Source organism: Ambystoma mexicanum, chromosome 14 (assembly GCF_040938575.1).
Source record: "Ambystoma mexicanum isolate Mex_15411 chromosome 14, UKY_AmexF1_1, whole genome shotgun sequence".
Taxonomy (NCBI): Eukaryota; Metazoa; Chordata; class Amphibia; order Caudata; family Ambystomatidae; genus Ambystoma; species Ambystoma mexicanum.
This window is the reverse complement of record NC_090940.1, coordinates 176,346,166-176,371,730: the sequence shown is the minus strand read 5'-3', so window position 1 is coordinate 176,371,730 and position 25,565 is coordinate 176,346,166.

Genomic DNA, 25,565 nt, shown 5'->3' with positions numbered 1-25,565 from the left:
CTCCTTATGCAACTTAGTCAGCAGGGTTATTATTTCAGATGGACAACACTGGGAACTTAGCATAAGCCATTATTTGTGCCGATTAACCTTGTCAAAGGATGTGCTCATGTCCATAAATGCCAGGTAAACAGTTTCCTGCTTGAAGTACAATGAGTTTGTCACTATTAGTAAGTTCAAGGCTTGTTCATTGTTACCCACCCCAGGACGAAACCCCAATTGGATGTCAGAAAGTATGTTAGTATCAGCCAACTGTTTGATTATGCCTTGGAGTGTTCTGCCAAAGATTTTAAAAAGTGAATCCAAAAGTAACCGGAAAGCAACAAGAATCTATCGTTGAGCTATGATGTGTGCTCCTAAATCTATGTTTTCCCAGACTGTCACCTTGGATACAGCCATTTAGGTACCCCTTACCAACATTATGTTCCATAATAACAATGATACTACATTTGCTTCACTCTCGTTATCCACCAATATAATTTCCTGGCAATCCTTTAGGGATATTTTTAAAGATAACGCTCCAGTTAAACGTCAGAGGTTGAGACACTTTCAAGGTATGCCCCACCAAAGTATTAGGCTCTAACCCTAGTCATTTTATTACCTCCAAAGAATTTAAACTATCAAATCTATTTCTGCTGCGTACAGTTGTTCCTCCTGCCAATAAAGTATTGGATGGATCCCTTGAAGTTTTCACAAAGTCTGAATGGGAACGTTCCTTTAATGATGAGTATCATCCAAAAGCCCCAGAACTTGTTGTTTTTTGCACCGCCATACCTGGAGAAATTTGCTGTGTTTCCAGCAAGACCCTCTGGGGTAAATATGCCTCGAGTTTAAAAATATGCTAGTGGTAATATTAGAGGCCGTGACTTCCAACATTTTACCCCTAAATTAGAGTTAATGACGTATTGTGCAACTCTCTGGTTGGCAAAAGATACAACAATACAATCTCCTTTAAAATGTTTCATAGTTTTCCCCACCCAGGGTATTCTTTTTGCCATCTTAATGTTATGTGGGTTTATCGGAGGAGCCTCCAGGTTATCATGTATCCAGTAGACCACTTTATTAGAGATGCAGTTGGTTCATATTGGGCTGTTCAAAGGCAATAGTACATCTAATATAACCCCAACCAAAGGTAGCAATGCCAGAGCAAGATTCATCACTCGAGTATGAGAGGACAAGGGGGCGTAATTTGAAACATTCGCAGTGCTAACTAGCGTAGCTGGCCCACGCGCGTCATTACCATGTATATGAATCTCAGCACTAGTATTAACCAGTAACTTCGAGCGCTGCTTTCCAGTAGGTAAAGCATATCTTTGTGTGCTACATTGATTCATTGCGCCCACTTTGGAGAGTCCCTTATCGGCTATGGATTTCATTGTTGTCTTATGAGCTATTTCATAGATTGGGCATATGTTGTACATTATGTCCTTCTTGAGCGATCTCATTAGATCACCCATTGTCATCAAAGAATTAAGAGCATTGTTTTTAAAATTGCTAATAAAATCCATGGATGATTGCACTTTGACCATTAGGTCTAACATAGTTACACGAGTCTCTTTCACAAACATATCCATCTTCTCATTAAATTTAGAGTGAAGCGATTTCAAGCGTGTCAGTGTGATGCTTACTGCCCTTGCATTCCTTTTGTTTCTTTTTGTTTCTTTAGGCCACCCATTCATGCATGGAACTGCCAGTGCCCTAACCCTATGTGCTATTCCGAGTCAACAGCCTGTTGGGAAAGGTAGCTCAGTGGGCCAATAATCCTGCTGCAGAGATAATTGTGTAACCTGTTAGCTCAAATCCTGTTGATAGATGAGTTAATGCGTCTGCATTAGCGGTATGTGTTTAAGATGCAGGTAACATTCAATTGTAACAGAGCTGACTTAGCTTTTGACTTATCAAAAGGACTACTAAATGTTCAGTGATTCAGAGCACACATTTCATCAGGGCTGCTATACTTATAATGGCTCGGACGCACAGATCTCATCAGGGTTGCTATACTTGTAATGGCTCAGAAGTAGAACACACAAATCCCATGAGGACTGCTATACTTGTAATGGTTCAGAACAGACGTATTCCATCAGGGCTGCTATACCCGTATTGGCTCAGATCAAGCACACCCCATGAGGGCTGCTATACTTGTAATGGCTCAGAACGCACATCTCATCTGAGCTCTTATACTTGTAACAGCATACAGTGCTGGTAAAACATCTGCATTCAAGCAAGTCCTGCATCTGGTGAGACAAACCTCTAACTATAATTCCCAGCTTAATGGCCAAAAGATGGCTTGCACACATCTAAAAAGGAGCACCCAATGGTAAAGCTGAACTAGATTTGTAAATGGAAAATGCATTTTCAGCTTTTTGAATATGCATTGGTGCTGTGAGAAACCTGAGGCATTTCTCCCAGGCTATTCCTGGGGATTCTTTGTTCAAGTGGCCAGGGGAGAGACCATCACTCTTGGATGCCAACACGGGGGGGGGGGAACGAGCGAGGGAGGGAGGATCCCCTGGGCAGGGGGTCCTTCGGGAGGCTAGCCCTCGTGTGTGGAACTGGGGGATGCTTGATGAACTACGAAGTGAATATCTTTAAAAGAACAAGAAGCGAATGTGGCAACAGCACAACTGTTGAGTTATCGCAGAAGGAAGAACAAAAGCCTGGTTGTGTTGTTTAAAGTGAAACCGTATCAGGAAGGGTTGCACATTATACAGCAACCACATTCAGTGGAATACTATCAAAGAACAATACACAGTATCAGAGTGGTCATGCTGTTGAACAGCAAAATCGAATGTCTCTGAAAGAAAGGATTTTAAATTGTCGATAGTTAATGAGAGTGAAATACTTCAAAGGAAAGCTTGCGCCCGATCGAGGGGAGCTTAGAGGTGTGAAATATTGAGTATTGAACTGTGCGAGTGACAAATGGATAACTACAAATTCCAGCAGACACTAGCAAAAAGAGGATAACATTGGGAAAGTCAAAAGTGGTCAGGTATGGATTAAAGTTGAAAGAATTCCATACCGTTTCAAAAGCCTTTGATGTTGAAAGCTTGTGCAAGGAAAAACCCAGAGAAAGGGAAAAAGCAAGATTTGTTGAATATTTTTAGATTTCAAAGTAAATGCTATTTCAAGGTGAAGGAAGCCTGTATTCTGTTAAGAGACATTTTTGTTAAGGGAAGCCTGGAAGGGAACTGAGGAAGGTTTGAGTCCAATGGAGGGGAACATTTAATTGAGGAGCGAACATATATGCTAAAGGGATCTGAGCCCGAAGGAGGGGGATCCATGGTCTGAGCCCAAACACGGGAGACCATACTGTGAATATTGTGGAAATTTGTGTATGTGAAAATCTGAGGAGAAGAAAGGAACTTCAATGTTTGTCATGTTGCATTCGGCCCTCTGAAATAAGACTTTGAATGGCAAAGAGAATTTATGCTGAGGTTTTGAACTGTATCCTCGTGCTAGAGAAGCCAAAGAGTGTACAAAGCTTGAGTGTGCCACATTGTCCCGTGCTGAAAACGTGGGGAAGGGAAGGAAACGGGTTGAATATCTTGACATATAATTTCTTGAACACTTTTCTTTTGCATAACATTTGTTAACCACACTATTTGTATTTAGATCTAAGGATTGGCAATAGGCAGTATAGGCCCTTTTATTTTGACAGACTCGACTAGAACTGCATTATTATTATTTGATGGTCGTAGCTTGCTCCCATCTTTAGATTTAGGATTAGATAGGCATTTTTCAAACCCAATTGAAGTTTAATAAATACCCTTGAACTGTGATCAACTGTGTCTGTCTTCTTACTGTTGCTACCATGTCTTCCTTACAGTGCTATGTCAAAAGACAAAGGGGAGGAAGAGCAACTCTGAACCTAAGCAATACAGGAGAACAACGTGGGAGGTGGGGCCGGGAGGCAGAGAGAACACAACGTATCAGACGATCCAAAACAGGAATTCGGGCAACAGGAAGAGACCAATGAGCCACATAAGAAAGCAACAAACAAAGCGAGAAGGGTGTTGGGATGGAAATGAGTATATCCCACCCCACTAGGCGCTTTAAGGTGAGGCAAATCCCCTATGAAATGGAAAAGAACACCATTTTGTAATAATGGCAGAGGCACAGGCTTGTATAACCGTGATGCACCAGTCGCGCCCCATGGAAAGATTTAACTAGGCCCAAAATCATTAAGGCAGAATGAGTCTGCACCACCAGTTCGGACGGAAGTTCACTTCCCTCTTGTCCCTTCACTGTTGCAAACATTTAGTATCATTGCAAACATTTAGTATCTTCTCTACTCTCCGCCCTTTACAACTTATCCAGAACAGGACTGCGAGACTTGTCCTTGGCCTCAAGCCCTAGGATCGTATCTCTCCAGCACTGAAATCTCTCCATTGGCTCCCAGTGGATGCAAGGATTAAATTGAAAACCCTCTGCATTGTCCACAAGGCTTTCTGGGGCCTGGGTCCAACATACCTTCTGCTATCCCTCTGCAAATACCTCCCATCTCGAGCACTCCGCTCCTCTACCTCTAACTCCCTCAGGGTCAGTCATTTCTCAAAGAAACGAGCTGGGGGTAGATCTCTGTTTTCGGCTGGGGCCTCCCTCTGGAACAGCCTCCCTAAAACTCTAAAACTTGAGGATTAACCATCTCCGGTTCCGGAAGCACCTCAAAACCTTCCTCTTTGCTTCTGCCTTCTCCTCTCCTCTCCCCTGTTGATTCTACTCTCCCTCGGCACCATGCACCTGGCCACCCTCTGTCCTCCGGGCCCAGGTACCTGCTCATCTTGCCACCCTCATGCACTGCCTCCGGGCCACCCCGTGCACTGGCGTCTGTTTCTGTACCCATACAGCCCTCCCCTTTTCTTCCTGCACTTTCATACCTACCCGGCCTGCTGCCATAAACCCAGCACTTGCCACTTGCTGGCTGCACTCCCATTGTTTGTTGCCTTTTTATTTATTATTTTATTATTATTTTAATTTTTTCCTTCTCGCTCCGCACTCTCCTTTTGTTCCCCCTTCCATGCACTTCTCCCCCTCACCCCTCTACCCTGCACTTGCGCGCTCTCAATGTCACTGGGCCTAGTAAGATCGTTGTTTAAGTTCTCCCGTGTTCCCCTTCCCTTGCCTTGTCGCGCTCTGAAACACTTGTGTATGAGTGCGATAGAAATAAAATATCAATATCAATTAGGAGGAATACGCCCTGGAAGGCTGTGAGACAACTCCAGGCTCCCTGTCGTGCCCATTCATCACACCAAGCTGCCAGCAGGTCTCTAATCCCCACCCAGTCAACCCAGAGGCAAAGCCCACACAACTGACCTGACCGCCAAACCCTTGCATTCAATGATAGCGAGTGACCCCCCAGCTCCTAGAATAACTCAAGTGACCACAAAAGATCTAAGCATGCACAACTGTTTCATCCCTTTGCATAAAACACATCCTTTGTAACACGAGGTACAGGGAGGGATAAATGATAGATCAAAACAAGGGTGGAAGCCTTGAATGCGAGAAGTGCAGTATCAACAAAGGCCAGAATGTGTGGGTGAGTATGACTATTTCTTCCTCCCTCCCCCCTGCCACCAGTCCCCGAGCCTCCAAGGTGCATGCCTGTTTGATGTAGTAGACTTAGAAGTAGCATAATAATTTAGACATTTGTTACTTATGAGAGACCTGACCTTCACTCCTCGGCAAGATGAGCCCAGCTGACCCACACAGAGCCTGACAGATGGCAGAGCGAAGTTAACCAATTGTAGCCTGGCATCCCCTATGGAGCAGGACCATGTATACATTTTTACCAATCATCTGTGTGGGTTTAGACCTTATATGTGATGTCATCTATGATGCTGGGTCCTCTCAAAAGAGACCAACCAGTATTCTGGAGTCAGAACGTTCTCAAGCAGCGGAGTCCTTTGCTAATATTTTGTATTCTGTCACAATTAAACCTTGTTATCTTTGCAAGCTATCTCCTGGTTTATTTCCCTAGAAGGTGGTATTGATTCTGGAGCGTGCGTAAACAGGGACTTGCCTTCAAGGGAAACAGAGGTAAATAGTAGGACACACACACAATATGAGTGAGGGATAGAAGCAGAGCAAAAGAGACATAGAGACAGTAAAATAAGAAAACACAGATCAACAGCAGACGGGAGAGCTGGAAATAGAAAATCCAGACTCGAGAAAGCCAGGGCAATAAAAGAGGTAGTGCAAGAAAGATAATGAAAAGGAGTAGCAACCACATCAGAGAAAATGAAAAAACAGATACCCTGAGTAATGACATGATAGAGGAAGAGGAGTTTTATCAACCGATACAGCACAACGTAGGAGGGAAACAGCAATAATAGAATGCAGAGATAGGAGAGGCAGAGTGACAGAGCAACAGACCTCAAAACGTGGTATAGCAACACTTAAGATGAGAGGAAAATCATCAGAAGGTGAGAGACAGGGGAAACTGAGTAGCAAAGGGAAGGAGAGATGGAGAAAAAACATGAAGTGGCTGTCAAGCAGGTAGTGCCAGGCAGCAACAGTAGGCCTGAGAGGCAGAGAAGTGATGCTGGTATAGTGAGAGACGTGATTTATGATGTAACTAGCTGGCATCTGTAGAAGTTCTTAACAGAGTTTTAGGGTCCAAATATAATTAAGATGATGCTGGGTAGTGCGCATCGACAAGTTCTTTGTCACTAATGTTTTCGAAGTTTTAATTTTATGCACAAATTGGATAGTTATCAGACACTTTTTTAAAATCTCTTGCGAAGGAGGAAACTCATTTGTACTCTCTTGAAGGGATGGTCTAGTAAAAATTTTTATTTAAAAAATAGATAGGCAACATAAAAAAAAAATACTAGCATTCTCCGTTTTAAAACTTCCTATGTAAAATTTTGAGCTATTCAAGCTCAAAATTCGCAAAAGTAAGCACATGGGCGCATCCATTTTGTGAAATGGAGGCCCTCCTGTGCTGGCTTTTGCTTTTGCGGCACTAATGAAGGAAAAGCCAGCCAGCTGTAGTAAACAAAGGCTACCGCTGGGTGGCTTTCCCTTCATTAGTGCTGTAGGCGGAGGACGGGGACCGGAGACCAGAGCAGGAAAGCTGCAGCTGAATCTCGGTAAGTGCTATTTATTTTTTTTTAAAAAAATAAGCACTAGCTGCGGTTTTTTTTCTAAGTTTTCCGGGCTGGAGGACCCGGAAAACTTAGAAATAAAACCGCAGCTTTAAAAACGTTGTATTTATGTTTGCGGTCGCTCGGAGGAGCCTGAGAAACTTGGAAAGAAAAACCACAGCGTTTTCCAACACAACCGCGTGTGTTTCTGCCTGCTGTGGCTATCACTTTGGGTCTCCGGTGCTCCCAGGGGAGCACCGGAGACCCAAAGTGAAAGCCACAGCAGGCAGAAACACAACGCGGTTATGTTTACATGCCGCGTAGTGTTTCTACCTACAGCTGATTTCCCATTTGGGGCTCTCGGGCTCCCCGTGGGGAGCCCGAGAGACCCAAATGGGAAATGCTAAATGCTGCGTTGTCTGCCTAAATCTGCTTTCCCGTTTGGGGCTCTCGGGCTCCTCCAGCCCGGAAAACTTAGAAAAGAAAACGCAGCTAGTGCTTATTTTAAAAAAATAAATAAATAGCACTTACCGAGATTCAGCTGCAGCTTTCCTGCTCTGGTCTCCGGTCCCCGTCCTCCGCCTACAGCATTAACGAAGGGAAAGCCACCCAGCGGTAGCCTTTGTTTACTACAGCTGGCTGGCTTTTCCTTCATTAGTGCCGCAAAAGCAAAAGCCAGCACAGGAGGGCCTCCATTTCACAAAATGGATGCGCCCATGTGCTTGCTTTTGCAAATTTTGAGCTTGAATAGCTCAAAATTTTACATAGGAAGTTTTAAAACGGAGAATGCTAGTATTTTTTTTTTTTATGTTGCCTATCTATTTTTTAAATACACATTTTTACTAGACCATCCCTTTAAAATTGGATTTACTCTCTAATTCAAAAAATTGGGAGTAAAATACTCTTCACGCCAAAATCCTATCTGGATCACTGACAACAGTAAAAAAAAAAGTAAACAAATGAGTGGTCTTTAGTTTTCCTTTCAAATGATGAATATAAACTATAATAATAGTACCACTCTCTACATATTTAATAGAAGTATTCTAACCTACAATGTTGTAACAGTAAGATGCTCTCACAAGTCACAAAAATGACTAAATACAGTGTTGTGGTGATGGCATCCAACTTGCCTTGCCATAATCAATGTCAGGATTTCTCAACTCACGTATACTTAATGAAAGCGGAAGATCTACACCTGCTTTTATTTAAGCTCAATGCACCTCCAAAAATACTAACTTGAACAAGGTGCTGGGATTTCCAATTCAGGAAAAGAAGAATGCAAAAGCCTTCTTATTTAGGATAACTGATGTGATTGGCATTGGAGCGGATTGATAAAATCCAGTCATGGTGAAGACTGAAGACATGAAAGTGGATTTTGGGAGAGTGAGAGTAGAGAAATAAAGGAGTTCTAGAGGGGGTAAGTGGTAGAGATAGAAAGACTAGTGCGAAAATACTGGAGGGAGATTAGAGGAAAGGGGTGGGAGGAGAAAGGGGCCAATAGACAGAGAGGGAGAGAAAGGAGTGAGAACACAGAAGTGAGTAGGGGGAGTCAGGAGACGGTTGGAGAGAAGGAAGAGGATATGAGAGAGGAGGTAAGAGGAGAAATGCAAGTAGTGAGAAGGGAAGCATAAGATTGTGGAAAGAGTGAAAGGAAGAGCAAGAACGTGTCTGAGAATACAAAAGTCAGCATTCATGACAGTACTGAATTAGAATAGGTGACACTTGAGAAGCCCCAGAGGGTGTAAATTAGATAAGGCCTTAGACATTAGGCCCTCCCAACACAGAGGCTAGCTTAGACAGGGGTTACCAAGTTATACAATTCCTGCTAACCGTGTGTGTTAGGGACGTATGGTTTAGGGTGGAGGGACTAGCCAGAAACGCCCATTGGCCAAGTCCACCTACAGTCTTGCAAAGTTTGAAAAACCCATTTCAAAGTACGGTCAATAAAAACCCTTTAACTATCTGACACTTCTGATTCTTAAGGCTGCAGGTGACAATAACAATATCACTTCAGAACAACTGTTGATTAAACATATTGTAGACCTCAAGAATCGCTGTGGGTGGAAACCACATTTGCATTAATGTAACACTATTCATTAAAATAAACTAGTGGCAGCGTGCAGTGCCTATTCAAGCATGTAAACATAAATTCAGTGCTTTGATGTGGATATCACCATAGTTTTCAAATACTTCATAAACGTGTTGGGATGCTCTAGTATTTTGTATGTGGAAGAATTGCAATTCTTACTTTTTGTAGATGTCAGCAGGATACCTGATCTTTAGGCATGAGCCCATTAACGTTTGTAAAATATGAATAAATAAAACAAATCATGCCATGCACAACTTAGACATAATGAAGTAACAATGCTAAAAACATGCGAGAGAGAGATCTACTCTAAATCAAGAGCAGTATTACAACCACTTCCTGTTTCAAAATCACGTATTAAATAAAACGTGTTGCCCATTGGGAACACAGACAATTCTTGCACATGTATATGACATACATTACTTACCGTGATTGTATTTCTGATGCTTTTATTGGCTTAGATTCAAAATGCTATGCATAGGCCGACATCAATTGGTAGGTGCAGAGTATTGCATCTTGTTTTTGATGTTTGAAAAAAGGGACGTCGACTGGGCTTGTTTGTAATGCTATTCCTAGTGTAACGTGTACTGTACCCATGATCGTTCACGTGTTAAGGTCCCTTCAATTGTTTTGTTTCTGACATGAGGGAGCATGAAGTGACTGCACGAGTACAGGAAGTGAAAAGGCGGGCACATGTGAATCTAAGCAGCTACAAGCATCAGAAATACGATTACAATAAGTAATGTAGGTCTTTTGAGGCTTGTGGATCTGCTTAGAATCACATGCTATGCATAGACTAGCGAGCAGTATGAGGATAAGGTGGTGGGTTGTTTGAAGGTACAGCGGCAAAAAGATTTCTTAACACTGCCTGTCCCGCCTGTGAATCACCCTCAGAATATGTTTCTAAGCAGTAATGGTGTGAATGGAACTTCAAGTAGCTGCCTTGCAAATGGCATCTAAAGGAACATTTACAATGAAAGCTAAGGTAGTCTGTGTGCTGTAGGCGTGAAAGGTAAAGTTCTCTTTGAAAGAGAAGAACACATGTGGATGCATTTTGCAATCCATTTTGAAATAGCCGACTTCGAGACAGGATCCCCTTGTCTTACAGTGGCTACGGAAACAAAGAAGTGGTCTGTTTTCTGCAGTGGTTTTGTTGTATTGAGGTAATACATCACAGCTCTCCTTACATCTAATGTATGGAGGCTTCTCTATGCGGAATTTGTAGGATTTTCGAAAAAGATGGATGTTCTATAGACTTCAAGTTGAATTTAGGAGAGAAGAGTGGATGTGTGAACACAACCACTTTGTCCTTGTGAAAGGTGACAAATGGGTCCTAACCTGAGAGTGCCTGCAGTTTGCTTAACCTTCTTATCCTTAAGGATGTCCATAAATCGCTGTGGCAGGTTTAAATGTCCAAACTCTATGAACTCAGGAGCCAAGTTGCTAAGTTCAGCATTTGAGGACATGGATGCAGTGTTGAACCCTGATCTTGGGACTGCATGTTGTAAGGGCATGGTAGTTTGACTGGAGGGCAAAGAGACTGCCTCATTAGGCGTGAGAACCATGGTTGACAGGCCCACATTGGTGCTATTAGGATAAGTTTCACTTGTTCTTGGTGCATCTCAAGAACTATCCTGTTGAGGAAAAGAGTCGGGCTGGGGGGCGTATGCAAATCTCCCTGACCAATTCATCCACAGGGCGTCCCCCTTGGACTTTGTCTGGGGATACCTGGAGGTGTAGTCTGGGCATTGTGCATTCTCCCGTGTTGCAAAGATATCGATTTCTGGAAGACCCCAGTCTGAGAGGATGATGTGTAAAATGTCTGCGTGCAGCTGCCATTCGTGCTCTACGGAAAGTTGTACATTTCTGCTGAGCACATCTGCTAAAAGATTGTGTTCTTCTGAAATATGTTGGGACAGGTGGAACATGTTGTAACTTAGTGCCCATTTCCAAATTATCTGGGCTAATTTGGGCAGCCCTGGTGAGTGTGTCCCGCCCTGTTTGTTTATAGAGAACATGGCTGTTGTGCTGCCTGTTAGGACTAGGACTGTTTTCCCATGCAGCTGAAGTTTGAAGGGTTTTAGGGCATTGAACAACGCCAGTAGTTGCAGATGGTTGATTTGTGGCTCCACACGCCGTATGGTGAAGAAAATGTGCCAGCCCCCCGCCCCGACAGGGATGCGTCTGTAATTAGAGTGGCTTCTACTGCAGGGGTGGTGAAAGATTTCCCTTTCAAAAGGTTACCCTTTGTCCACCACTGCAGAGACAGTACGAGAATGTGTGAGACAACCACTAGATTGTCCCACTGACCGATTGCTTGAGACCACTGTCTCGCGAGCCACTCTTGCATTAGACGCAGGTGGGCATGTTGTACTAGGTAAATGCAGGAAGCCATCATTCCGAGCAAGCGCATGGTCATTCGTACGGTTATCCGACGACTGGCTACATATTGTGGATTTTGAAAAAGCATACTTGGACCCTCTCGTTGGAGGGAAAGACAAGACTGCCCTTTGTCCCAATTAGAGCGCCAAGAAACTGTTTTAATTGGCTGGGAAAAATACCTTTTTTCTAATCCATTTAGAACCCTAGTTGGAATAGTAGGTTGATTGTATCTTGGGTATATATTTTAGACACGCTGAGGTGTGTCGCCTGCAGGGGCGTTGCTAGGGGGGGCTAAGGGGGCTATAGCCCCTGATCTTTTGGTTGTAGCCCCAGATAGAATCTCAGGAGCTACAGCCAAAAGGCTAGCTAGCCCCCAGTCCCAACAATTCCGACATCAGCTTAGCCCCTGGTCTTTTCCAGACCTAGCAACTCCCCTGGTCGCCTGTAATTAGCCAGTCATCAAGATACGGGTACCTGCAATGGATTGCCTGTGCAGGTGGGCTGCCACGACTGCCAGAACCTTGGTCAACACTCTTGGCGTTGAGGCAATGCCGAAGAGAAGTACTTTGAACTGATAGTGAGTATTCTCTACTTTGAATCTTAGGAATTTTCTGTGCACTGGCAACATTGTAATATGAAAGTGTGCATCTTTCATATTCAATGTTGCTATGTAATCCCCCTGCTTTAGAAGAGGGATTACCTCCTGCAAAGTAGTCATCCTGGCTTTTTGAGGTTTGACATATGTGAGGAACCTGAGGACATCCTCCCACCTACTCCCCTTGGGTCTTCCTCTCAGGTGGCCAGGGACGGGCCATCGCTTTTGGATCCCAACCCTGGAGGTGGATATGCGAGGGAGGATCACCTGGGAGGAGGGTCCTGGGGGAGTGGAAGGAGAATTTATTTGTATTTATTTATTTTAATTTATAAAGCACACAGCGGCCCTGAGGCATCGTGGCGCTGTTACAGTATATTCACTCCGAATGTCAACAGGTGAGACATGGTACTCCCAGTTTTCCTTCTATAATGAACTCTCAGTCCCTGAAGCCTTTATAGGATACTGTCAAAACCCCCAGTTCTTCTTTTCATATCTAACCCCTGGATAAAACCCCAGTATCAAGGAACTAAGATGAAAACATCAAAAAGAACCCTACATTACAGAATGTTCCCACATTCAAACCCCCTAGTAAAATCGAGAGGTTATCAGAACACCCTCCGCTCTCCATATACTTCTGTAGGGTACTATCAATCTTCCCCATATCCACACACTCCAGCGGGCCCATTTGTACATACCCTTTCCCAAATGAGACCCAACATCACCCTCCCCCAGCCATCACCCTCCCCCAGCCTTTACAGGCTGTTGGAAGCCCTCTTCCCTCAATTCCTATCACTCATTCCACTATAGCACGGGGACGACGAAGAGGTGGCTAGGAGTAATTCATAATACCAGATCCTTTCACCATTCTAGTACTGAGACGAGGAAGAGGCCTACATACTGGTGTAAGGGTCAGGCATGTCCAGAATGCTTCACTATTTATTGTCAGGCAATTGGGCCTGAAGACTCACACCTGCAACCTGTTAAACGTTTGCAGGTATATAAAAGGTGGAGTCGGAGAGAACAGGGAGAGACCAGCAGGGAGGCCTGCAGAGGGAGAAATCCTGCGGAGTACGAGACAGCCGAGGGTGGTCCTGTCGGGAAACTAGGACACCAGCGAGAACTGGAAGAAACTGTGGTGCCGGGGCTGGGAAGGGCAGTGCAAAGGCCAGAGTATTGGGAGCCTCATAGGTTGGTGCCTGCAGCAGGAGCTCTGGGACAGAGAAGAAATCCAATAATTGTAAGTCACTGGCAGCGTCTGCAGGACATGAGCGGAGCTGCCAGCAACCCCCACAGAGAAAGAGAAAGGGGCGAACTGCGAGCGGGGCTCACCATCCACAGAGGACGTGTACGCAGAGCAGGTGGTGACAGTCTATCGGAGTCGCTGTTATGCTCAGAACTCAGGTCCCACTCCTCACCTGCACTTGAGTCTTCCTTGACTGGCGACTTCTTTCTTCCTTTAGGGTTGATAAGGGATTTATTTTTATGAAGATAAGGTCTGCCACGGGACAACACCACTCTGGTCGGTGAAAGAACTAGAAGACCAGTGGCCCTGGTCCTGCAGCAGCCACAAAGGGGAAAAAGCCTTTAAAGGGCAAAAAAACCCTGGAGAGTATGTTGGTAGCGTATTGATAGTTCTCCCGGTAGGTGGTTGACTTCCAGCTCTTCCGACGCTTGGGTGTAGCAATGTGGAAATCCAATGGAAAGAGATCTGTGTACCGAACAGGAGTCTGATGCGAGAGGAGTCCACTGCCAAAGAGGCGAAAGCAGAGCAGAAGGGGCTGGAGCCAGGTATGAGAGAAAACCACAGAGGTAAGAGAAGACAGTGAGAGAGGGTGAACGGAAGACCCGAGTCCGGAAGAAAAAAAAGAGAGGGCGGATAGCCCGAGAGGAAAAAAGAATACAGGGGCTGGAAAGCAGCCAGAAGGGCTAGTGGAGCAAAGGGGCTCCGTAGACAGGAGTGACCAAAGAGGGGAAGCGGAAAAAGGATAGCGGAGCCAGAGGCTCCAAGGGTCAGAGGAGACCGAGAACAGAGGGCTTACCAAAGCCAAGGGAAGTGATGGAGCGCGGCAACAAAGGAGAGGATCCAGGGCAGTTGCAACGCAAGCCGCTGCGGGAGGGCGTCGGTATTGTGTTCCTGGCGGCAGCCATCTTGCAAACAACTAGCCCGCGGGTGCCAAACGAGGGATAAGTGGCAGCACAGTTCAATGGCGAACTCGTTTTCACGTGTCCCATAGACGCCGGTAGACCGGACGCATGACACAGCCGCCCGGAGGAGATGCCGAAGACCGGTAAGTGAGGAAAAGGGATCCCTCGAACCGGAGCGCTCCTCCGATTGTTACATGTCAAAAAGCGAACGTCGAATTAACGAGAAGTGCAAGATACAGGGAACCATAGGTAAGTGGTTTTTGATGATTACTGCAAAAGTATGAGCAAAAAAAAATGGGAAACTATTGAATACCGAACTGAATGAAAAATGTTGATGAGCACAAGATTCCCACGAGACAGTGCACCATGCAGGTTACAACGTTCTTTACGGTGTGAAAATTGCATTTCACAAAGTTGGTGGATTGATGTTGTGCCAATGCTGGCCAGTGTGACATTGCAGTGTTGAGTGTGCAACTTTTAAAAATAAGATTATAAGATGCTGTCAAGCACTGTGCTCCTTGGCGATTGTGGGCCACGTGGAAGCGGCTCCGCTATTAGAATGTTCCATGCTGCAGTTTTACTTCCTCATTCCCTGTTCTAGTCTTTCTGTCCGCTTACTGTTTACTTCCCTATTTAGCCCCGCCTCACTGTTTCCGCCCTGCGTTGCAACCCTACGTGTTTTCTCCTCAGGTGAATACGCTAGTGCTTCTCTCTCGTGTTTGCTTGTTTTGTGACTTTTGCCTTCCTCGACTTTCCGCACCTTTGCGGTTCTTCCCTTCTTGGCCTTCCCCTTCGTCTACTTTCCTACCTTAGTATTTTTTCCCTTCTTCCGGATCTAGTCCCGATTTGCTCTTCCGTCTACAGCTTACCAGTGCTATTTCGCTCAACCGGCTTACCTTTTTTCTTTTCTCCGCCTTTGCCTTTGCTCCTTTCTGTGTATTTTCTGCTCCGGCAAACCTGTTTGGACAGCGTACCTTTTCCGTATCCTTCCATTTCTGTTCCGGTCTTTCCTTTCTGTTTCTGCCTTTACTCCTTTCTCTGTACTTTTGGTCTGTCATCTGTCTTTTTTGTTTGCTGGTCTTTGTATATTTCCAGTCTGCCCATTACTAAGGATGCTTCCTATCTCGCCCAACTGGCCTTATTGAGAGTCCATTCTCTGATACCATTACTTTCCTTATTCCTGTGGTTCCGACAGGATCTTCCACTTGGACAAACATTGCCAACTCTGTTATCATTAGAACTCTGCTCTGGACATCGGAGAGAGAGGTTTTTTCTACCACTGGCTTTTTCTTCTTTTGGGATCTTTTGGAGGGGGGACTCCTTCGCTTACCTGTACCAATAAGGCGGCAGAGTGGCTTCTTTCCGAGGAAGACCCTATCTCTTCAAGAAGAGTCATCAAGACCGTAAGAAGAAGAAAGGAAGACAACAAGTCCTTTCCTCAGACAAGACAGGTTAGGAGGAGGGGGGAACCAGATCAAGGAACGTTGTTAAACCTGATAAAGCTGACAGATTGCAATGCCTAAAGGAACCTACCATGGCCACTCCTGCGCAGTTGCAGGAAGTGGTGAACATGGTACAAGGATTCACTCAGGAGGTACAAGCCCTGAAGACAGAAAACACTACTTTACGTCAGTTACTGACTAATTGTGAACCACCACGTACTGAATTACCACCTATGCCCTTGGCTTCCGGCAAGTTTGACGGTTCATCCGTAAATTCAAGGAATTCATGGAAGCTTCCATCATCCATTTTACTTTCTGCCCACAGACTTATGCTTCTGATCAAGCCTGCATTGGCTTCCTGGTCTCCAATCTTACCGGTAATGCCTTGGCATGGGCAACCCCCTTAGTAACCACTGCCAGCCCTCTCTTGCAAGATTATAGTGCATTTACCACCCAGTTCAAACAAACATTTGAAAGACAGGAATCAGCCCAGACTGCTAGTGAAGAACTGCTGGACATACGTCAAGGATCTTCAGATCTCTTGTCCTATATAACCCACTTGAAGCGAGTAGCGGCTGAGACAGGGTGGCCAGAAGCTGCTCAGCATACCATCTTCTGGAGAGGCCTACGAGAAGAGTTGAAAGATGAACTGGCTTGTGCCCCTCGAACGGTGTCTTTCACCAATCTGCTTTCAACAGTTTTACAGGATGATTTCCACCTCAACGAGAGTCGCTCGGAACGAAGGAAGGGACGCAGTTCTTGGTTACCCCAGAGGTTCCTGGTCCAGCTCCACCCTCCTCACCTCGGACGACCAAGGACGAGCCCATGCAAATAGGGACCACAAAAGGTCCACTGAGTGTTGAAGAAAGACAGAGAAGGAAAGGGAACAGTCTTTGTATGTACTGTGGTTCAGACAAGCACATGTTACGTGACTGTCCTGAAGTCCCTCCTCGCAAGCCGGGAAATGGCCAACCTCAGAACTAGAGGGGACAAGTCTCAGAGGCATCATCAACGGTCCTTATATTTCCATGTCCGTAACTACCACTGCTTCTACCGAGGACAATCGGCTCATGGTGGTGGGTGTTCAACTGCAGACTAAATTCAAGAAGGTAGATGTTCTGGCCCTCGTTGACTGCGGAGCGGCTGGTTGTTTCATGGACGCCGCATGGGCTCAGAAGTCAGGTATCGAGACTCTTGAGAAGGCCGAAGACCAAAAGGTTGAAGGGTTGACGGTAAGCCTTTGAGTTCTGGTCTCATAACTCATGCCACCATGGCGCCGACTATGATCATCAAACAGCATGCAGAGACCATCAGTTTCGACCTCGTTAGGGAGGCATTTTCCTGTTATACTAGGAGTGTCTTGGCTTCGAAAACATAATCCCTCCATAGACTGGGCAAAAAACCAACTGGCCTTTACTTCTGACTTTGGTGTCAAGACCTGTCTTCAGGGTGTTAATTACACCACTGTTGAAACGCTATCCCAGACATCCAAACCTCTTACTACGATGATCCATTGGCCATTATGGTATTAATCCTTCCCCACAAAAGGGTGAACAAAGATTTAGTGGTATGCAATAGCAGGGCAGTGGAGGACGCACAATTGTTGGATTCGTTTTGATTTCTTAGCCATGCTATAGCGCCTGCTCAAGGCAGGAAGTACAATACACAGGCCAAAAAGGGCAGCATGCTAACAAGAATAGAGATGTATCACCTAATAGTTGAAATATTGTAAATAGACTTAATTTTATCAAAGTTATTTCAATGTAGAAAGCAAAGAGTGCAACAATTTCATGCTAGTATAAATTATAACAAGGACGTTTTTGATGAGCACAAAAAGAAGTGACTGACAGTCAATATTGTACGTTGTCTGCTAAACCAGGGGTTAAACATTCAAGTTGCAATCTACTAGATAGCCATGAAAAGGCACTTGCACCCTCAGTTCTCCACATACAAGCAGCACACCATTACTTACTCATGAAAATCCATTATCACTAGCAAATTGTCTAATGCTCATTGTAAGACCTGCCCTAAACACAGCAACTATTCTTCAAAACATTGGGCTCATCAGTAATTAATCATGTTACTTACATGTTTAATGTCTCTGTAGTCTGCATATTTCTTTTTCTTCGCCAATACTTTGTCCTTTGCTTAATGGCCATGGAGGCATTTGCATCCAACAAACGCATATGGAACACCACTGAATAGAATGGGTGTGCCATGCTGAAAATGTTTTTTTCACAATAAATTCTTGATTTAGCATCCACCTGTGAATCTGGACGACATGGTGTATAGTATTTCCATGATATGCTTATGTAACTTTTCTTTCCGTAGCATTCAATAAGTTACCTTCTTAAAGTCACAGATACTGATTGTGCAAAACCAGAAATTATCTCACTCACTAGACCCCGGGAATCTGTCATGCAGGTGGCTAGCACATAGCCATTGCTTTTGGATCCAGTTGCTGTGGGTGGACCAGTGCGGGACACCGGATAGTGGGACGCGGTATCCTCTTCCCTGTAACACCTTTACCCCATCCTACCAGTTAGGATACCTAGGAACTGTGTCCCCGCCCCTTACAACACAAATACTTTCTCAGACAGCACGCTATGAGAGAAAAAAGACTAACGCCCGAGCAGTATACCTGACGTGTCCCAATGCAAAGGTCAGGCAATTACTGACCATCACACACACACACCTGATTTCCATTAAGCTTCCCCACAGGGATAAAAGGCGGAGCACAGGAGCACACTCGAGGCAAAGCTAAACTCGAGTTTAGAGATGTCAGCTGAATGAGAGACGAAAGACGGCAAAACCAAAGGGCATCACCAGGTGGGAAATTCCCTTGACCTTTTCGACAAGGAACTGTTATTTTCCAGGAACCTCGAGAATAGAAAGCGTAAGACCAGGAAACCAGGCTGAAGAATCCTGCATTGGGTGTCGGACATACCCGGGCCCCTCCCGCGTCAATAATTAAGGCGTGGAGAATCACCAGCTGCCGTGGTACCGTCCAGGCTCCAAGAACAAAGCAGCATCAGTGAAATCAACACAGCCGGTGAGTTGGGGAGACCGATACAAGACCGGCGGTATTGAAGCCAAGGTTGCAAGCAGCAACATTGTATGGTGGGGACTGGAACAAACATTGGTAAAATGTGTGTGATAAAGACGCAAGTAGGGTTGAACTGCTAATGAGTGATTGAACTTTGAAACCAAGATACAATACCTTTGACAGAGTGTTCCAGCACTGCGTGGATGGTCACTCGAAGGACTCTGTAAAGTATTCGGCTGAGAGGTGGCGGAAGTGACAGTTGAAAGGGTTATATGTCTACAAGGAATTGTGAATCGATGTGGTCCTGCGACGGGTCGAACTAAATCCTGTGCACAATCAAAAGTCTTCGATTTTGATGATGTAAAGAAAGTTTTGAAAGTAGATAAATTGGTCCAAGCCAGGCAGAGGGAGACTAATTGAAGGTTTTGTGTTATGGTGGGTCAGAGCCCGGCGCAGGGGGACCCGAGGTGAACTATGATTCACCTGAGAAATTGTGTACATGTGAAATCCTAAGGTGAAAGGAACTTTAATGTTTATATTTATTTATTGTATTGCGCACCTGGCCCGTAGGCATCTGGGTGCATTTCTTGTGGTACATCGGTTGCACAAACATTGGTTACACAAACAGGTACAAAAGGTTTACAGGTACAAGAGCTACAAGTTTACAAGTACTACAATTGAAGAGGTACAGTAAGCGTCTAGCCCGAAGGCCGCTAGGTGCAATTCTTGAGAAGGTACAAGTAGAGGTACAAAATTACAAGTGCATAAGATGCAAAGTACAGTATGGAGAAGTGTTTGCAGAGTACTATGTGTCGGTGGGTAAGATCGCGAAGAGGTACAGAAGTTCAGCTGGCATAGGTAGACGAGTTAACACAGAGGACAACAGTTAAGTAGTGAAGTAAACATGGTAATAAGTACAACAAGGCACGGCGTGAGACACAAGTTCCTGTAAGCAAACAAGATAAAAGATATTGGACTTGCAGTAGAGGTGAGGGTGTGTGTGGGTAGTAGCAAGTAGGAGGGGGGTGAAGCAGTAGGTTATAGGTCCTGCCAGTGGTGAGGATTAAGTTTACATTATGTGCGCGGGTCAGCAAGGTCCTGCTCGGAGAGCCAAAGTTTAGCTTTATGCTTAAAAGAATAATAAGAAAGTTCGGATCTAAGTGTAGAGGGTAGTGTGTTCCACAGTTTAGCTGCAAGGACTGGGAAGCTGGATCCTCCCACCTTCTGAAGCTAGAATCTAGGTATAGAGTGAGTGGGTTTGATCAGATCTCAATGCTCTTGTGGAGGTCTGGATAGTGAAGCGGTTGGCAAGGTATACAGGGGCAAGGTTGGCCTGGGATTTATAAGTCAAGGCAAGAGTTTTGAGAGATATTCCGTGAGCGACAGGGAGCCAATGTAGGCTATGTCGAGTGTCCAAAATATGAAGTTTCCTAGAAATGTTGAGGGCAGCCCTGATGGCATTGTTCTGGGTTACCTGGAGCTTGTGAATGCTTCTCTGGCTAGTCCCTAAGTAGAGGGTGTTACAGTAGTACATTTCGGCTATGATGAGGGTTCTAGCAAGGATAATGCAATTAGTGGCAGTGTGGTAAGGTCTGCATGCTGTTATAAGTTTGCATGTATAGGCAGAGGCTGACACCACAGCATTGGTTTGTCTCGTGAGCGACAGGGTGGAATCCAGATAAATGCCTAGAGTTTTTGTATCATTGGACACCTTGATGATGTTCCCATCGATAATGAATGATTTGAATGCAAGGTTCAATTTATTGAGTCTAATGTGAGAGCCTAGGATAAGTAACTCTGTTTTTTCATCATTTAAGCAAAGCCTGTGATGTGCCATCCACGCCGGGATGACTGTGTACACATCATTGAGTGCTTTTGAGTCAGTTACGTAGTCACCAGTGATAGGGATGTGTATCTGGGTGTCGTCTGCATAGTTGGTGTAGGTGACACCCAGATAGTCAAGTATATCGAAAAGTGGCTTCGTAAACACATTATACAGTGTGGGGGAGACACAGGATCCTTGCGGGACCCCACAATGGACTGGTGACGGTTCAGCAGAAGCAGAAGGCGAAAAGACCCTAATGGTTCGGTTTGTCAGGAAGGAACTGATCCAGGAGTTGGCTTCTTCTGAGAAGTGGGCAGCTGTTTTAAGGTGGAGGCAGTGAATTTGGTGGTTGACCAAGTCGAAAGCTGCAGATAAGTCGAGCAGCAGTAGGAGGGAAAGTTTGCCCTTATCTTGTAAATCCTCGATTTGTGTTTTCAAATCAATAAGGGCAGTTTCTGTTCCGTGTCTCGGACGGAACCCAGATTGACAGAGACCCAAAAGTTTGTTAGATTCAAGATACTCCTGAATTTGTAAATAGGCTGCCCGATCCAGAATTTTTTGCAGGAAGGGCACCGTGGTAATAGGTCTATAGTTAGCAGGGTTATTAGGATCGAGGGTAGGTTTTTTAATTAATGCGATGACCCATGCATCCTTGAGGTTGGCAGGGACTATTCCCTATTTAAAGGAGGTGTTTATAAAAGGTAGTAATAAAAGGAACAAAGTCATGGGCGGCCTCCTTAATGACAGATGCAGGGCAAGAGTCACCTTGACAATTGGAGGGTTTGAGCTTTTTGATGATGTTCTCCACTTCCTATGCAGAAAGGGGTGAGAAGCTGAAGGGTTTAAAGGAATATGCTGGTACAGGGGTGTTTAATGCAGGCGGGTTAGATGCTGGATCTGGAGATAGGCTCAATTTTAGTTTGTAGCGTGGATATTTTATCAAGGAGTGCTTTTTGGATGTTAGTGCACCACGCGGTGTCAGTGTTGCACTTGTCCAAAGGGGCTATGGGCGACTCAAGTTCTTTGAGGATCTCTTTAGTGTTAGATTCAGCCTGCAAGATACGTTTATTATAGACGTCTTTTTTGGCTAAGAATATGGCTTCTTTCTAGTTGGAAGAGGCAGTAGTCAGGGTACTTTTATTGGCATCCGATGGGATACTTTTCCAGCGCGCCTTTGCGTTTCTTTTTGTTTTGCTGATATCTCTGAGATGTGGTGTAAACCAAGAGTTGAGAGGAGGACGTGGTTTTGGTTTGCAGTTTTAGAGGTGCTATAGAGTTAAGTGCTTTTAGGATAGTATGATTATAAGTGTCCACTAGGACAGTAGGGTCAGAGCTAGTTGATAAGGCGTTGTTGAGAAGAGGAAGGATTAACGGGAGAAGTTTCTCCTTAGTGATGTCCTTCTTATAGCGAGTGTAAAAAAAAAAATATATATATATATTTTTTTTTAGATTGGAGGAAATGGGAAGGGGCAGCTCACATGGCCAGACTGGACCATAAAAAGGTCTTAGGCACCAATGAAAAAATGGCCAGCAGTTGCAAATGGATATTCAGTCCTTTAGTCACAGACTGTTTGAATAGTACCCAAAGGGTTGTTTTCTGTTCAAATGTAAACAAATGGTGATATTTAAAGAATATTTATTCAGCAACAATGGTCAAAACTACTAGCTGCATAGTGAAGTAACTCCTCAAACTGGCACCCATTGGCCAAAAAAGTGGCCCATTTTGACTGGCCTACACTAGCATTTTACATTTTTGGTACGGTCACCGCTCTATTGCCCTATAGGCCAGTCCAAGCCTGCCGGCTCATCCATAATGGGTGAGGGGGCGTCCACCCACTGGCCACCTCACCCATTATGGAGGAGCCAAGGAGCCAGCACAGTGAAACACTGAGCAGTCCCACAGCTGCTTTTTCCAGCTGAGGGAGTGCTCTTGGGATGGCTGTACTGTCAAAGGGAAACACTGTTTGCCTCTGACAGTTCATTTCCCCAGCCGCACATGATCACTGAGCCATGCAACGATGGGGGTGTTTTGCTTCGCCAGCCTTGCATAGCTCATTGGAAATTCTGGGTGGGGCACTGCATGTATGTATGTGCGAGGGGGTGCTCCTGCGCCTCCTCGCACATACGGGCAGAGCAACCTGGAGCAGGGCATTTTAGCAACCACGCGCAGGCCCCTGCAGAAGGTACGTTTATGGCGATTTATTTTTTATTTAAATGTGTATGGATGTGCGTATGCTTGTGTTATGGGACAGTGGTGGGAGCAGGATGGGTGGCAGCACTGGGATAGTGGTGGGAGTAGCGTGGGGCGAGCCCAGCGTCTATACTGGGAGTAGGGTGCAGTGACGGCACGAAAAAGTTCATAGTGATTTCTACATACTGTCCATCTGGCACATTTGGGGGGGCCCGGCCTGCCCAAACTTTGCTCAGGGGGGGCCCAAGCCAAAAAAGTTTGAAGACCACTGGTCTAGTGCCTAGTCTCTGGTTTCTAAGGTGGGTAGCGCATGGTTGGTTAGGCGTGGGTTTAGATGCAAAATGTTGTAGCCAAAGGGCTGGGGAGTTCAAGTAAGGGTTAGTGCAATGCATGGTGTCTATAGGCATAGGTCTAAGCCGGCACAAGGTGACAGTGGCAGGTGGTAGAAGTGGACAGGACTGAGAAGATATGAGGTTGATAGTGTGACATGAACTAGCAAAGTTGTGTTGTAATTGTTGAATGTAACCTGTATAGGAATGTCGTAGGTAGATGCTTGTGTTAAGAGTACACCAAGATATAGGTGTTGTGTTGAGGAGCGAGAGAAGAATGTGATATGAACAGTAGAGCCAGTGCATTGTGGCGTGTAAGAGCAGGACAAGTGGCTAGTGGTGTAAGCGTTTGTATAACTAATAGGGAAGGCTTCAAAGGAAGGGAGTTGGGGCCGGTTGTGTTGGTTTGTCGCATCAGGCCCTCTGAAATAAGAGACTTTGAATGGCAAATGGCACAGAAGGCCCAGATGCTGAGGTTTTCAACTGCATCCTCATGCTAAAGAAACCAGAGAGTGTGACAAGCTCGAGTGTGCCGCTTGTCCGGTGCTGAAAACCTGGGGAAGAGGAGTTAACGGCTAAGATATCCTGACATATCATTTCTTGACTTTCATTTGCATAACATTGTTTCCCACCCTATTTGTATTCAGAGGTAAGGATTGGCAATAGGTTTATTAGTATAGAACCTTTTATTTTGACAAGACACCACTAGGACTGCGTTATTATTATTTGATGGTCGTAGCTTGCTCTCATCTTTAGATTTAGGATTAGATAGGGATTGTTCAAACCCAATTGAAGAGGTTTAATAAACACCCTTGAACTGTGGTCACTTGTGTCTGTCTCACCGTTTGATACCATGCCTTCCTTACATGATTCACAAATAACTTAATGTAGTAAAATATACTTGTGGAGAGAATATTCATTTCACACAGAGGTTACCAGAAGTAGGTGTTGAGCCAAATGGGCTCCACAGGCCGTGGGCTCTGGAGCTCTGTGTGGCATTCCCATCACCTATGGCGGGAACAGCTGATAGGCATTGCTGCCATTGGATAGAAGGTTGTTCTCCTATACAAGCAGTGAGAATGCAAAATAAATTGCAGCTCATTCCTCCAAATTGGGAGACTGAGCTTATCATTATCCCAGCAGCCGTATATGATAAGTGACGGGAGGCCACCACATGGGTCTAAGAGCTATCCTTCAGAGTGCAGAGGAGGGAGTCTGGTATTTTAAGAGCGATCTGTGATTGTAGTAGAGGGAGAAAATGTTAAAGTGTTTAATAAACTAATTGTTCATATATTTAACAGGAATATCTGTTAATTTCAAAAGTATTTGATGCCCCAACTCACGGTGAAAGGGAAAACAAACAAAAAACAATATATACAACATTCAAAGGCATGGCGGCCCTTATTATGAACTTCTACTTATTTTAATTTTTGTTTGTTAGCAGCAAGGAAAAAGGAAAACAAAACAAATACTGCTACCATCATGTTTAGTCTGTGGCCCTCCTCCTTCAATCACTGCTCTGACTGCCACATAAGAACTCCTGGCACTCCATAGACGTCCTCTTTTCTTGATGTTCCAAAAAGTACCTTCATTTAATGTTTCTATGTGTTTTCATACATCTGGTCGAGTGGTAGAGCAGCAGTTTAATGCCTGTTCATCAGTTTTTTTCTCCTCTCATGGTTGTTGCTAGGAGCTTCGTCTCCCCTCCTTTAGTATTTGTGATTGGTCTAGGGCCATCATCTGGTTCACAGCCCACTAACTGCAAGATCCACGCACACCCCCCGTACCTGGAGTGTACTGGTGCCGTGGTTGTGTTTCTGAATCTTAAAGATTCATTGTGTGGCACAGGACGCAGTGGGGAAGACGGACAAATGCCGGTTTATAGGAAGGGGGTCTTGCGCTTGGACGGCTTCCTTATGGACATAGAAGAAAGGCTTGAGTGTTCAAGTCAGTTTGATTTTGTGGTTAGGAGAGGAAGGATGGCTTCAAGGAAAGGGAAAGATGGGCAGCACCCACTTCCCAAGCAGATTTACCCTCTGGGTCAACTACATACCAGTCCCAGCTAGCGACCTTTATTAATACATCTGTGTCCCAGGTGTGTGAATAGACCATTGGACCAAGTTTGGGCACAGCCATTAAGGAGGCTATTGCAAATACGGCTGTTAGCTTTGGAGAGTCAATTGCCAGAGCAATACAAGGTCTGGTTAGTTTTGGAGAGTCAATGGCGACAGTAATACAAGAGGGTCTGGCAGAGACTATTCATGAGGACGATTTTGGATGGCACAACTACATGGGGATACCCTCAAGGCCTCAAAAAAGTGGCACAGCAACAGCACCATGACCAAGATGTTCAATCGGTGGGTATAAGCCTGGACAATCTGTCCAGCATCCACAGGATTGACGCTGGTGGGAGTGTCGGGAGGTTTGGGAACACTGTTGGGC